Source organism: Heterodontus francisci, chromosome 33 (genome assembly GCF_036365525.1).
Source record: "Heterodontus francisci isolate sHetFra1 chromosome 33, sHetFra1.hap1, whole genome shotgun sequence".
Classification (NCBI taxonomy): Eukaryota; Metazoa; Chordata; class Chondrichthyes; order Heterodontiformes; family Heterodontidae; genus Heterodontus; species Heterodontus francisci.
Window position 1 is genome coordinate 46310163 of NC_090403.1, and position 13700 is coordinate 46323862.

A 13700-nucleotide genomic window follows, 5' to 3' on the forward strand; every position below is an offset into this window, starting at 1 on the left:
TCTTTCTTTCCCTTTAAACAGACTTTCGTAATATTCAAACCTGGAGTGCTTCTTGGACATGTGACCAATGTACTCAGGATGACATAATGCACGCTAGAGGGACAAAGTTCACTGCATTCCCCGTAAACTGAACTAAAATAATGCTGATGCCACACCAGCTGTGGAGAGGCAAATCAGCCAGATCATCTCCACTAATTGTTACCCAGTTACCTATGCCGAGAAGTGTGCCTGCACCAACATCAAATAGTCTACTGTCATTCATCAGGGCTTATCCATGATGAATGACCAGAAGAGAATTTTGAGATCTGTGGAACGGTACCCCAGAATCTTTAAGAGAAGAAACAAAATTGAGGGTCAAACAATACTGTGCTAGTGCCTCAGGTGTGGCACTGATACTGTCTCCTCCCTTTCCTTAGTGGCACACCACAAACGTTTACAATTCCTGCACATCATGCACAGTTTGCACACGTCAATGCATGAAGGCAACATACTGCTATCACTAGGGGAACGACCTACATAGGTCAGATTTGAAAGAGTTGTCAATGCCGTTTCACTAGAAGCACAGTGCATTGCTGATACCAGCAGTTCTGCATGACAAGCAGTGACCCTTTGGTCAGTCATGATCGTGCCCACACCAAGTTACAGGAACTGTAGGCTGTTCACCTCCAAAACGGAGGTTGCATACAACTGAACAAATGGAATTTTGACTCTGGAGAACGGCCAGACGCAGCAGAATGGTAATATATCAACGGCGATATGAAGGTCCACTGCAATGCTTCACTGTCAGTGCAACCAGCGCTAATAGTCATCAAAGTGCAGAAAGTACTGCACCACATTGAGACAGCCGTGTTGAGTCAGATTTTGACCACAGTACAGCAGACCATTAATAGTTTATACTTATACCACGGACTTCTCCATAACATTAGCAGATTTAATTGAACTTTAGAAACAGGCAGAATAACAGTGTGCTGTAATTATTTCAAACTGCATTTGTGGAGTTTTAGAATCTAAATCTAAGAATTGAAGAGTAGGGAAGTTATTTCTGGTGCCCTGCCAATATTTATCCCTCAATCAACATCAAAATAAAACAGATTATCTGGCCAGTATCACATTGCTGTTTGTGGTAACTTACTGTGTGCAAATTGGCTGCTGCATTACATTAGCACTATATAAAATGCAAGCTTTTTTTAAAAGATAGTAATAAATGAATGTACATGAAAAAAAATTTGGTTCCATCTGATTGGCCCCAGTATTTAGAAGCAGAGTATGCAGTTCACCTACACCCCCCAATTAATCTCCTCCCCAATTCCCCCTTAAATTACTGATATTAGCAGCTACACAGTAGTTAATTCCAAAACATCTGCTCTATTCATTCATCTTCCCCCCTCTGAGTTCTATTCTATGCCACCTTGTTGTCCCTCTTGGGGCCACAGTCATCCATTTCAACTTGGCAATACCATTAAGGATATTGAATACCTCAATAAAGATCCCCTCTCAGTCTTCAAACTTCTAAAGAACCAATTGATTTACTTTGGAACAAAATTATTAAACAGAATAATTTAATAAATTTATTAAGTTTGGCTCTAATAGTTTAAAATAAATCTCATTGTGCAAAATTTTGTTTGTCTTTGTGTTTAACAAGGTCTCAGAGAACCCAAGGATCAGCAATCCAGGCAATTATGCCTCCACTGAAGGGGGCAAGTAATTACAGTGTGACAGGTTTACATAACAACAACAATTTCAATTTATATAGTGCCTTTAACGCAATAGAATATCCCAAGGCACTTCACAGGAGCATTACAAAGCAAAGTTAAACAATGAACCACATAAGGGGATATTAGAGCAGATGGCCAAATGTTTAGTCAAAGAGGTAAGTTTTAAGGAGCATCTTAAAAGGAAGAAAGTGTAATGAGCAGCTTTTTATGTTGTCTGATGCAACATAAGTGAGATTCGTGGAGTCCAGGTTGCTGAAAATGTCAAAACAGGTTTATTAAACAGCTAACTAATATATATACAGTATAAAGTTAACTATTTACAGAACTTGCCCCTTGGTCTTACAGTTACAGAGTAAGATTGTAGTCGAAGTTATTTATGACTTTAACCCCTTATAGGGACTAAACCAAATCAGGAGTACATCCCCATGAATCTCCTTTAATTAAGTTCAAACCGGACAAATTCTTATAGACACTTATTTGGGTCCAAAGAATTGAACTAGCTTTCCCTCAAAGAAAGAAAAGTTATATCTAAAGTCTATCTAATTAAGCCTATATTCCATCACAGTCACATGACTGCATCCTGGTACTTAGCTCATTACCATATTAAGATCTGAAAAGGCCATCACTCTTAAAGACACCCCCCTTCTTTCCAAAGATAAGTCTCGTATACACAACAGAAAGAGAGGTAGCGAGTCAGAGATGTTTAGGAAGGAAATTTCAGAAGTTAGGTTCTAGGTAATTGAAGGCTCAGTTGCCAATGCTGGAGTGAGTAAAATTGGAACGCTCAAGGAGCCAGAATTGGAGGAGTGCAGATATCTCAGAGGGTTGATGGGCGGCAGGAGATTACAGAGATAAGGCGGGGCGAGGCCATGGAGGGATCTGAAAACAAGGAAGTGAATTTTAAAATCAAGGCTTTGCTTGACTGGGAGCCAATGCAGGTCAGTGAGTATAGGGGTGTTAGGTGAACAAGACTTTTTCGGGTAAGGACACAGGCAACAGAGTTTTGGATGATCTCAAATTTACAGAGAGTAGAATGTGCCCTGGAATTGTCAAGTCTAGAGGTTTCAGCAGCAGATGAGCTGAGACGGGAGTGAAGTCAGGCAACGTTAAGGAGGTAGAAATAGGCAGTCTTCACAATGGTGCAGAAATTGCCAATTTCCATTATAAATATGGACATAGGAATTAATAAATCGAAAAGATGATAGAAAATACTGACAGATATAAGCTTTTATATATAGATGTCGGTATGCGTACTCCTTCAATGGATAACTTGTGATTAAATCTAACTTTTTCATTCACAACAACTTGGGTTTAGATTTATATTAAAGTAGTCAATCTATTCACTGTACTTTTCAAATAAAGGAGGGAAGGAAAGGGCTGTGTGGTGCTGTCTGGGTCATGTGTGGAGGGAGGAAGGAAGTGGAGTGATCAGTGTAGTGTGGAGATGAGGCAGGACTTAAGGCTAAGGAAGTGCTCAGGGAACGATAGCAGAAAGCTGGCCTCTGAATTAATCTGCCACTGAAATAATGAGAACAACAGCAGATTAAAAAACCACCACAAGACATCCCAAAGCACTTTACAGTCAAACAAGTATTTTTTTCTTGAAGTATGGTAGTGTTGTAATGAGAGAAGCACACGGATAAATTGCGCACAGCAAGATGCACCCAACACCAATGTGAAAATGACCAGTTAATCTGTTTTTAGTGATGTTGGTTGAAGAACCATTTTGTCCAGGACATTGAGAGAACTCCCTGGCTCTTCTTTGAAATAGTACCATGGGATCTTTTATGTTCTACCTGAGAGGGCAAACAGGTCCTTGGTTTAATGTCTCATCTGACAGACAGCACCTCTGACAATGCAGCACTCCCTCAGTACAGCGCTGATGTGTCAGACTAGATTAAGTCTCTGGTTTTGTTTGATGGATTCGTTACTTATTGGAATAGTAAGGCTTGCCATTAGTTTATTCGCCTAAGAATTCACTTTGTGAAGCAACCATCAGGGGAATGAGAATGGAAATATTTCCCGCAGTTATATTTTGATAGTAAAACCTAATAGCACAGCACTGCCTTAATCTTCAAAAATAGTTATAATTTGTGAAAGCTGCATGCATTCCTACCTCTGTCAAATAACCAGTAGCTGCAGAATAACAAGGGAATCCAACTGCATATTACAGTACCTGAAAGATTCATTGCTGAATTTAAATTTTTAAAAAAACACATCGTGAACTGATGGAATAGATGATCCTTCAGGGAAATGGAGTGTTTAAAGGCTGACAGCCAAATCCTTTCCAGGAGTGTCATCCATAGGGAATGCAGGCCAGGGTGATAATAATAATAATATCAACAACAACTTGTGTTTATATAGAGCCTTTAACATAACAAACATTCCAAGGCACTTCACAGGAGCATTAGCGAACAGAATTTGACACGGAGCCACATAAGGAGATATTACAGGAGATGACCAAAGGTTCGGTCAAAGAGGCAGGTTTTAAGGAGTGTCTTAAAAGAGGAAAAAGAAGTAGAGAGACGGCAAAGTGTAGAGAGGGAATTCCAAGGGAGCTGATGGTGGAGTGATTAAAATTGGGGATGCGCAAGAGGCCAGAATTAGAGGAGAGCAGATGTCTGAGGGTTGTAGGGCTGGAGGAGATTACAGAGACAGGGAAGGGTGAGGCCATGGAAGGGTCTGAAAACAAGAGTTTTAAAATTTGAGGTCCACTGTCCCTGATTTTCGATCCATTCAAAATTAGTGGATGGAAAACTAGATGCTGCAGGGCTACAATTTCCCTTCCAGTGCTCTTTCTGTTGCTGTGTCTCACTAGGGAATCAGTCCTATAAAACACAGCATAGATTCGCTTGGTTGTTACTAGGGATGAAGGGTTAAAGTTATGGAGAAGTTAGGATTTTTTTCCAATAGAGCCAAGAAGTTTAAAGGTTCTTAAGGATTATGACAGGTTACAGTAATGCAAACAGTAATAGCTCGTTTCCACCGGTTGCAAGATGGGAATGAGAGGGCACAAGTTTAAAGATAATGACAGAAATTAAAGGCAGGCAGGAAGACATTTCCATATACAGAGGGTAATTAAAATTTGAAATTTTCCACCGCAAACCATTATTACGACGGGAGACTGGGAGAATCTCAATGGATTTTCAGCAGCATTGTATTCAAAAATAAATGTTATTTTTGACTTAGTGATCCCTTTTCTGATTAACGTTTGCCAATAATTTTCCATGTCCTTCATCATTTTGGCAGGCCATCTCAAATCCTTGACGACTTTTCCATAGATATTTAGTCCATTTTACATTTATTTTTACACAGAATGTACAGCACAGAAAAAGGTCATTCAGCCCAGCTGTTCCACACAAGCCTGTTGCCATTCCTCTTCATCTAACCTATCATATCCCTCTATTCCTTTCTTCATGATAACTATACTATTAGTTATCAAATCCCTTCATAATTTTAAAGACCTCTATCAAGTCTTCTCTTTTCTAGAGAAAAATGCCCCAGCCTATTCAACCTTTCCTGATAAGTGCCACCACTCAGTTCTGACATCATCCTCACAATTTTTTTTTCATCTTCTCCATTGCCGCTATATACTTCTTATAATATGAAGACCAGAACTGTGCACAGTGCTCTAAGTGTGATCTAACCAAGGTTCATACAAAGTAAAGCCCGGCTACCCGACCCGAATCCGACTAGACCCGACTACATGCGTCGAGTTCGGGTCGGGTCAGGTCGAAATTCCGAGTCCAGCATTCGGGCTCGGGTCGGGTCGGGTCGGGTCGGGCTGGACACTGCTCCCTGGAATTCACAGGATCAGGCTTACCCATGATTCCCCACAACTCCAGCTGCAGGAATAGCCCGCTGCCGGAAGAGATGAAGGAGATTTGTGTCGGGTCGGGGGCGTAAAAAAAATTAAAGGGCTTGGGCTCAGGTCGGGTTCGGGTTGGCTGTGGTCGGCTCGGGCCCGGGTCGGGTTTTAATTTTATACCCAAGTCAGGCTTTAGTGCAAAGTTTAACATAACAGTTCCTCTGGTCAGAATATGCTCTAAGAATATGTTGCAGAGGTCTGGGTAATGTAGAAGATCTGGTGAGCTTCAGGAACCTGTTAAATCTTTGTCAACTTGTAGTGTTCCCTGACCATTCAGTCAGAACTTGTAAGATGCCAGCATTGTTGATAGCACATTGCAGCTTAAGCAGACGTTGGTGTGACGCAGTGACAGACACTCTACAAGACAGCACAAAAACCATTCAGTTCTTCATTTTTTAAGTAAATGGTCTTGTGAAACAGCATTATAAGTATGGTAGAGTCAGAGACAGAGAGGCTGTTGTTTGAACTAACCCAGTGAGCTCGTCATTGTGCAAGGGATCACAGCCTGATTGTTCACAAAAATGGCTACTTGTGCTGATGAAAAAACATGCATTTTGTATTTAAGATATTGGTGGGCTTGTATTTTACATTCAAGGGTAGAGGAGGATCACCAGTAAATTTTGTTTTATTCACATCAGGGCCTCTATTTAAGAGGAATTAAAGTAAACAAAGTACCGGATGCCTATGACTATAGACTGGGGTTGGTTTAGAGAAAGTGGGCCTGATTTTAATTCTGTGCAAATAGGTGGGTTTTGCATAATTTTAAATCTAGCCCAGTGTCTCCAATGGTACAACAGCATAGCCTAGAAATTGGATTTCTCAGCACCCAGCTATTGGGTGAAAAATCAGGTCCTGCGTGATCCAATATAAAATGTGACGTGCGCCACTCAATCCACGCTGGGAGCGGGTGACATGTCATATTGGTTAGGGCCAATCGTTCAGGGCGCCTGCCTCAAATTAACATTAGATCCATTTCCTGTGCAAATCCAGAGCCCTTTCAAATATTCGATTGTAACTGACCACCTTGCAGGGTGCGGGCGTTCTTCTCTGAGGATGGGGTATGTTTTGGAGTGGACTACTGTGTAGGTGAGTTCAAGGAGCCTCTGGAGGCTGTCACAAAAAAGGTAAGTAAAAAGAGTATATTCCCGAATAAAAGCAAAATACTGCGGATGCTGGAAATCTGTAATAAAAACAGAAAAGTGCTGGAAATACTCAGCAGGTCTGACAGCATCTGTGGAGTGAGAAACAGAGTTAACGTTTCAGGTCTGTGACCTTTCACCAGAACACATATTCCTGAATGTGGTACCAGGCTGAGGAGTACTCCTCTTGGCTCAACATAGAAACAGTGAGTAGCTACCGGCCTCTGCTCACCTTGCCCTCCTTTGCTCCTCAAATGGTGCTGATAGGCACTGGCCAACTGCTGTCTTCTTCAGGACCGGTGCATCGCCTTCGGAAACCCCCAGCATGGCAGAGTCAAATGTATCTCTATTTGCTGCCCGCCAATCACAAAGTACACAGGCAAAAGGCAACAAGATTAGTGGAGGTTGTCTCTGGGTTCAAGCCCCACCTGTTGATCTCAAATCTACTTTGTGTATTCCTGACTCAAAGCCAGCCGACAGCTGCGAGACCTATTCACCATGGTGGCAAAATGCATGGCTTTTCAAGACGTGTTGAGGTTTTAAAAATTTATTCCATAAAAGTTTAAATAGTCCGGAGGATTATACTCAGATTTTCAATACAAAATTATTCATTTCTGAAGCTGTAGTTCCTGCACAAACCTCCCTCCTTTTTTGGGCTCTGCATATTTACAAGTCACCCCTGTTCGGTGTCGCAAACGTACTTAGCAATTCAGCAACAATTTTGTCCAAGCTGCCTAAATTCTCACATGGATTGTAAAAGGAAGGCACAAAAAGATATACATTTTTGAAAAAGAGAAAGGTTATTTTGCACCACTGAGCTAAATAAAAATTGTTGACGTAACAATTTAGCATTGTTCAGGAATAATCAAAGAGTTCAGTTCAAGTATACCTGTAAAACCCAGAGACCAATGTGAGGAACACAGACCTGATAAAGAAGATTGAAGGAAGAAAGATGACAAACCCATCATTGCTTTGTTCTTAATATTTGTCAAAGTTATTTACAGATAACGCAATGTCACAGAAAGTTTAACTAAAATCTGAGAAATAAAAATTTGGAATTCACAAGGCTGATATTCTTAGAGAGGTAATCAGACAAAGCATATACCATAACGTAGGTCCCTCGACATCATCAATTCTCCCGTCCTCTTGTACCATCATCCACTCATCTTAGCCTTTCAGTCTCAGACTCGACTCGCAAGTTTTTTCATTACATTGGAAAGTAGTGTTTTCAATCAATTTTAAGTCAGCGCAACATTCAAAATCTTTTTGGTGATTCAATATGAAGCATTTTATTATCTAAAACTAGATCGACTGATGTAAAAGAGTACAACTTTTTACTTCCGAACTGTATTACTGAAATAAACAGCTTGGGGTTTGACACAAACAAAATGATTTACTTACAAAAAAATTACAGTCTAATTGTACTGTTGTGATTTGATTATACTTAATAATGTACCGTAAATATGATTAGAAATGCATTCAACATAAGGGATAATCCGTAAGAGTTTGCTGTTAAATATTTTCACCCAACTAGTATGGGTGGTTGATGTTCGGCACAGACTCGGTGGGCCGAAGGGCCTGTTTCAGTGCTGTATCTCTAATCTAAAAAAAATCTAATCTAGTAGATCTCCAGTAGTGTTGCTCGTAGTAAGTCGGAGAAAAGATTGTATTACAAGGACAGAAGCTGAACCACAATTAACACACAGGCCTAGATATTCGGGCTCAGGGTACTGGGAGAATGGAGAGGCCCAAAGTGCACTGGATATTGGGGCTCGGGCCTCATTGCCATCGAGCTGCGGACAGAAAAAGACTATAGAGTGTAATTCTGCTGTGAGAAAATAGGCGGACGTCCCCTTAAGGCTGCAAGGTATAATTACTCAATATTCTTGAAATCTATGTTCTGATGAAGGGTCACTGACCTGAAACGTTATCTCTGCTTCTCTCTCCATAGATGCTGCCAGACCTGCTGTATATTTCCAGCATTTCTTGTTTTTATTCTTGAAATCTATGCTTGGGCAAGTAACAGGGCACACTTGTTCCATTTCAGATAGCCATATGGTGAAGGATAGAGCTGGAGCCTAATCTTTACACACTTATAAGCTTTTATTATAGAGACACACATTACAAACATGCACCTCCAAATCCAACAACCACAGTTTCATTCTGCTCCTATATACAAGAGCACAAGTGAATCCATGGTTAATGCCCACCACCTGAATACACTCAATTAATATACAAATAACACTCTGACTTTCTGCTTTCTAAGTGTGATCACTTATGAATTACAGACATTGAGCAAATAACTTTTACCGCTGGAGCATAAATCCAGCATTGCAGTTCAGGTACCACAATGGAAAGTAAAATCGAATGGTTTCTATAATGGATGCCCAATGGGCAATATCAATTTAACTCTGTAGCGGCAAGTTTGAAACTACTCCCTCTGACTCCCGCAGCAATGAGGTTTTGTGTGTTTTTTTTTTTAGTTGCTTTGATTTGTTTTGGCACCATCAAAAAAGTGGAAGGCTTTAGAAATTTGGCTCGATTTGGGAAGAGTGGAATGTTATCTGGTTGCGGGCACTGGAATCTGCAGCCAAGCGAATTTAAAAACAGCAATAGACAATGTACCTTCCGAGTGCATTTGCCAACTGTCCTGAGTGGATGCTGTAAACTGGACTTACACAGGAAATGAGCTAACACTTGATAATGCCAGGAAAGTGACATGTGTCCTAAACAAATGGCACGTACCATCCATGCAAATAGTGCAATTATGCATTATCAGCTTTTACAAGGCATGTAATGCAAGCCTGAGGATGTCTGCCCAGACCCAGCCCTAACTTTTAATTTCACAACAAGCAAACTGCGAAGTCCAAACAAGATAATATTTTCAGTTACGATAACCGTTATTATTCAGTGGGAAGTGGTGCTAAAACTCAGGGTTCTTGTTCTATGTGAGTCAGCAATATGAACCAAAACAAAGGGAATAAACCAGGAAGCAGCTTAAGCTGTCAACTATGCAACTGAACACATTGATCATAACTAACAGATTCTACGCAGGTCAAGGTAACCTAAATGGAATTAGATCAATGTACTTACTGCTTTCGGAGCATCTTCACATATACATACAAATTACTAATCTGTTGAGACCCATTTACTCCTAAATCCACTATGTGTGAGTGCCAACCATGTCACTGTTGGAATCGTGCCAAGTGTATATTAACTGCACCAACTATCCTGCTGTTTGATTTGTGCCAGCAATGCTGGCTAATGAATGAGCTGTGTGCCAACTTCCAACACTTCTATCTACGCTTCAAAGAGGTGCATACTGATGGACAGAACAGGGCTAAAAAGGTGGGATGAAGTGTGCAATTTGCTTAGTTATACCCATTGTACAATATTCCTTTCAATTTTATTGTCTTTTTTTTTGCTATACGTAATCCATAAAAGCATTTCTTAACTTCCTTTAAGTCCCGGAAGCAGAGACAATCAATGATTTCAAAGGAAAATTGGATGGGCACTTGAAGGAAATACACTTGCAGAGCTATGGGGATCGAGCGGGACAATGGGACTGACTGGTTTGCTCAGCAGAGAACTGGCATGGACTCGATGCGCCAAATGGCTTCCTTCTATGCCATAAATGACTCCTATGACTTCAGATTGTCTTCCAGATTTAGTAATGTTGTGAGCAACTGGGTGGTACAGTGACCTTTGGCCTCTGGAACCCTAGTTCTAATGAGGCCCAGAGTTTCCTCAGTCTGCTGGATGTGAGGGATCCTATTGAAATGAGTTTGGGGAACCAATTCCATGTGGACATGGAACCTACAGCAGAAGACAATTTAGCACCAATTTAGCATCCTTCCTCAGGGAGGGCAACAGACAGCAGGTATGATAAATTGAAAAATGTCAGATTGGTGTAATAAGGATAAGGGATGTTTCTGAGGCATTACTACTTTGTGCGGCAGCCGAGATAGGACAACGACATCCCTCCTATCTCATGGTGCTATACCTGACATGAGATGACATGTCCAATTTTGGGCACTGCACTTTAGGAAGGATGTGATGGCATTAGAGAGGATGCAGGAGAAATTTACTAGAATGGTTCCAGGAATGAAGGACTTCAGTTACATCGAAAAATTAGAGAAGCTGGGGTTGTTCTCCTTGGAGAAGAGAAAGTTGAGAGGAGATTTGATAGAGGTGTTCAAAATCATGAGGGGTCTAGACAGAGTAGACAGAAACTGTTCCCATTGGTGGAAGGGTTGAGAACCAGAGGACACAGATTTAAGATGATTGGCAAAAGAACCAAAGGTGACATGGGAGTGGTTAGGATCTGGAATGCATTGCCTTAAAAGGTGGTGGAGGCAGACTCAATCAAGTGTTTCAAAAGGGAATTAGATAACTACATGCAGGGAAGAAAAATGACAAGGCTACACAGGGAATGGATGGAGGAAAGGGACCAGTTGCATTGTTCTTGCAGAGAGCTGGCATGGGCTCAAAAGGCCGAATGTAACCATTCTATGATTTTATGAGAGCATTTAATGGTGTCGCTGAGTGCCTGAAAAGGAAAATATGCCATTCCCCTTCACTAATATCCCACACCTTGATGAGCACAAAATTCACAAAAAAGGGTAATTATTAGAAAGGTTCATGCTGTCATACAACTTCTGCCAATGTGATTTTCTAGAATGCTCCATTGTAATCTTGCTATGTCCATCTCTGCTATCAACACCACCAATTGGGTTTACAATTAGGCCTTTTTACATTTAGTTTGATAAATGATTATAGAGAAAACATAGGCTTTATTTCAAATAAATTATTTACAATACAACACTATTAGTTGGTTCACTGGTCTCTTTGCATAGGGACTTTTTCTTTCTCTCTTCAAAATATACTATTATTGCCTCCTTCCCAAAAAGCACAACGTTAACCCTGCCATTCTCTTCAACTGTTATTTCAGCTCTAATCTTCCTTTCCATTCTAAAAGGTACTCAACATCCATTATTCCTACCCAGTTCTTCACTCACCCTGTTCAAATTCTTTCACTTCGGTTTCTGACCTGCCCATAGCACTGAGACCATCCCAGTGAAATTCACCAGTGACATCCTCATTCACACCTCTGTCACCTCTGGGCTCAGATTGTCCACTACTCTCCTTAGTGACCCCTGAACATTGTCCTTATTCTATTTAGTCACTGTGACAAAAACCACACCTGCCAAAATGAGACATATTAATTTCATCATATAGAACATTATTTTTGACCTGTTACTGGACTTGAAATAACTTGTTTAAAAAGACCACAACAGTGGCTGAAAATATGGCTGCACATTTGCATTCTAAAAGACAGTTGCATGAAGATGACAATGGGAGTGCCTCCCTGATGCAATTTGTCAGATGGATTTTGACCAAGAGACATTGAATGTGTAAGAGCCAGCATTCCACACCGCACCGTGTCTGCTAAGCTTGAAGAAAGCCACAAAATATCGCAGGAGAAACTGTTCCAAATAAGGAGCCAGTCACATTACTATGCTGCTGGCCAACCTGGGGGTTGTTTGAATTGTGCCGCACAGAAAGGAACAGACTGCAATTTGAAGAAAAAAAAGAGAAGGAAGGTCTCTCCCTGTCTCTCTCTCTCTCTCTCTCTCTCTCTCAAGCAAAGTTCCAGGGACCCACGAAAGTAACTTAAGCCTCAAGACAGGAGACCAGCAACAAGTTTGAAAGTGTGCACTGGGCCCCAGTGAGAACTGCAAGACTTAACTTCAATCAAAGACTTTACACCAAACCCAAAGCCAGTAACTGAACTCCAGCTATTACTTCAAACCTTTCCCCTTCTTTCTCCTCCTTTGTCTCTAATTGCATATGTGTTTATCAAGTATGCATGCTAGTATGGTTGCATCGCATATTCTTAGTAGTATTAACTGAGTTAGAGTTTTTGAGGTTAATAAACTTACACCTTTCTTGTTTAAATCTGAGAAAACATGTCTGGTTGATTTCTTTGCCATTACAATTAGACAGCAGTGAGTAAGGACTCACTGAGAGGGACGCTAAAACAGTGTTTTAAAAATTAAACCCTGTTACAGTCAAACCAGGAAAAGGCTCAGAGGGAAGCCCTAGACCCCTTTCTCACCTGATAGTAACAAAACTTGGCATCCTTTCCAACATTCATTGGTTCTTCACCTCCCAATGAATTGACCTCAAAGTACTTTGCTTGTTTACAAACCCCTCCGTGGCTTCACCCCCAACCCTACCTCTGCAACCTCCTCTGGCACTACGCCCCTCTGTTCTTACAATTGTGTCTTCTCCCTCTGCCATTTCATCAGTAGCAGAATGAAACATACAGACCTTGCAATTTACAATTCACACCCTAAACCCATGTGTCTTCCTATCTTATCAAAAACCTCCAAAAAATCCAACTTTTTGACTAAATCTTTGGTCACTTCCAATAACTCTTCCCAGTGTCTAGGCTCCTTTATTTTAACTTCTGTGAGGTGCCTCAAGACATTCACTACATTTAAAACATAAAAACAGGTTGCAGCTGTTTCTTTCCAACACCCTTTCTCCCAACATCAGAGGTCAATGGTCTGCACTTTGTATTCACAGGTAATTGCTCAGCCTGTGCTGCAGATGGCTCTGTACTTGGGAGTTAATACCTAAGTTAACTGTGTTAACTTAGCAATTCAGTTCCCTGGATGAACCACCAGATGATTATTTTATTCCTGTTTTGCAACAAGGCAACTTCTACTCTATCAAAGAAAGGGAAAAGGCCATATATTACAAAAGTGAATACAGTTCAAAAGTACTTCATTGGTGGTAAAACACTTTGGAATGTCCTGGGGTCATGCACATCTTTCTTCTTTTACATGGCACATTCTGGCTAACAACAAAATTAAAAATAGGCGCTTAGACCTTTATCCAATCACGCACAGGAATCCTGACACTATGATTTATTGATAGTTCTATGGCCTTGTAAATATAGAAATTGTTATC

At 40.8% G+C, this 13700-nt stretch overlaps 1 protein-coding gene across 3 annotated transcripts in view; it reads right to left on the reverse strand.

Moving 5' to 3' along the window:
• The window catches only part of LOC137348172 (thyroid hormone receptor alpha), a 320012-nt gene that overhangs the window by 258480 nt on the left and 47832 nt on the right, over positions 1–13700 (reverse strand). The gene's annotated exons all lie outside the window — the stretch shown is intronic.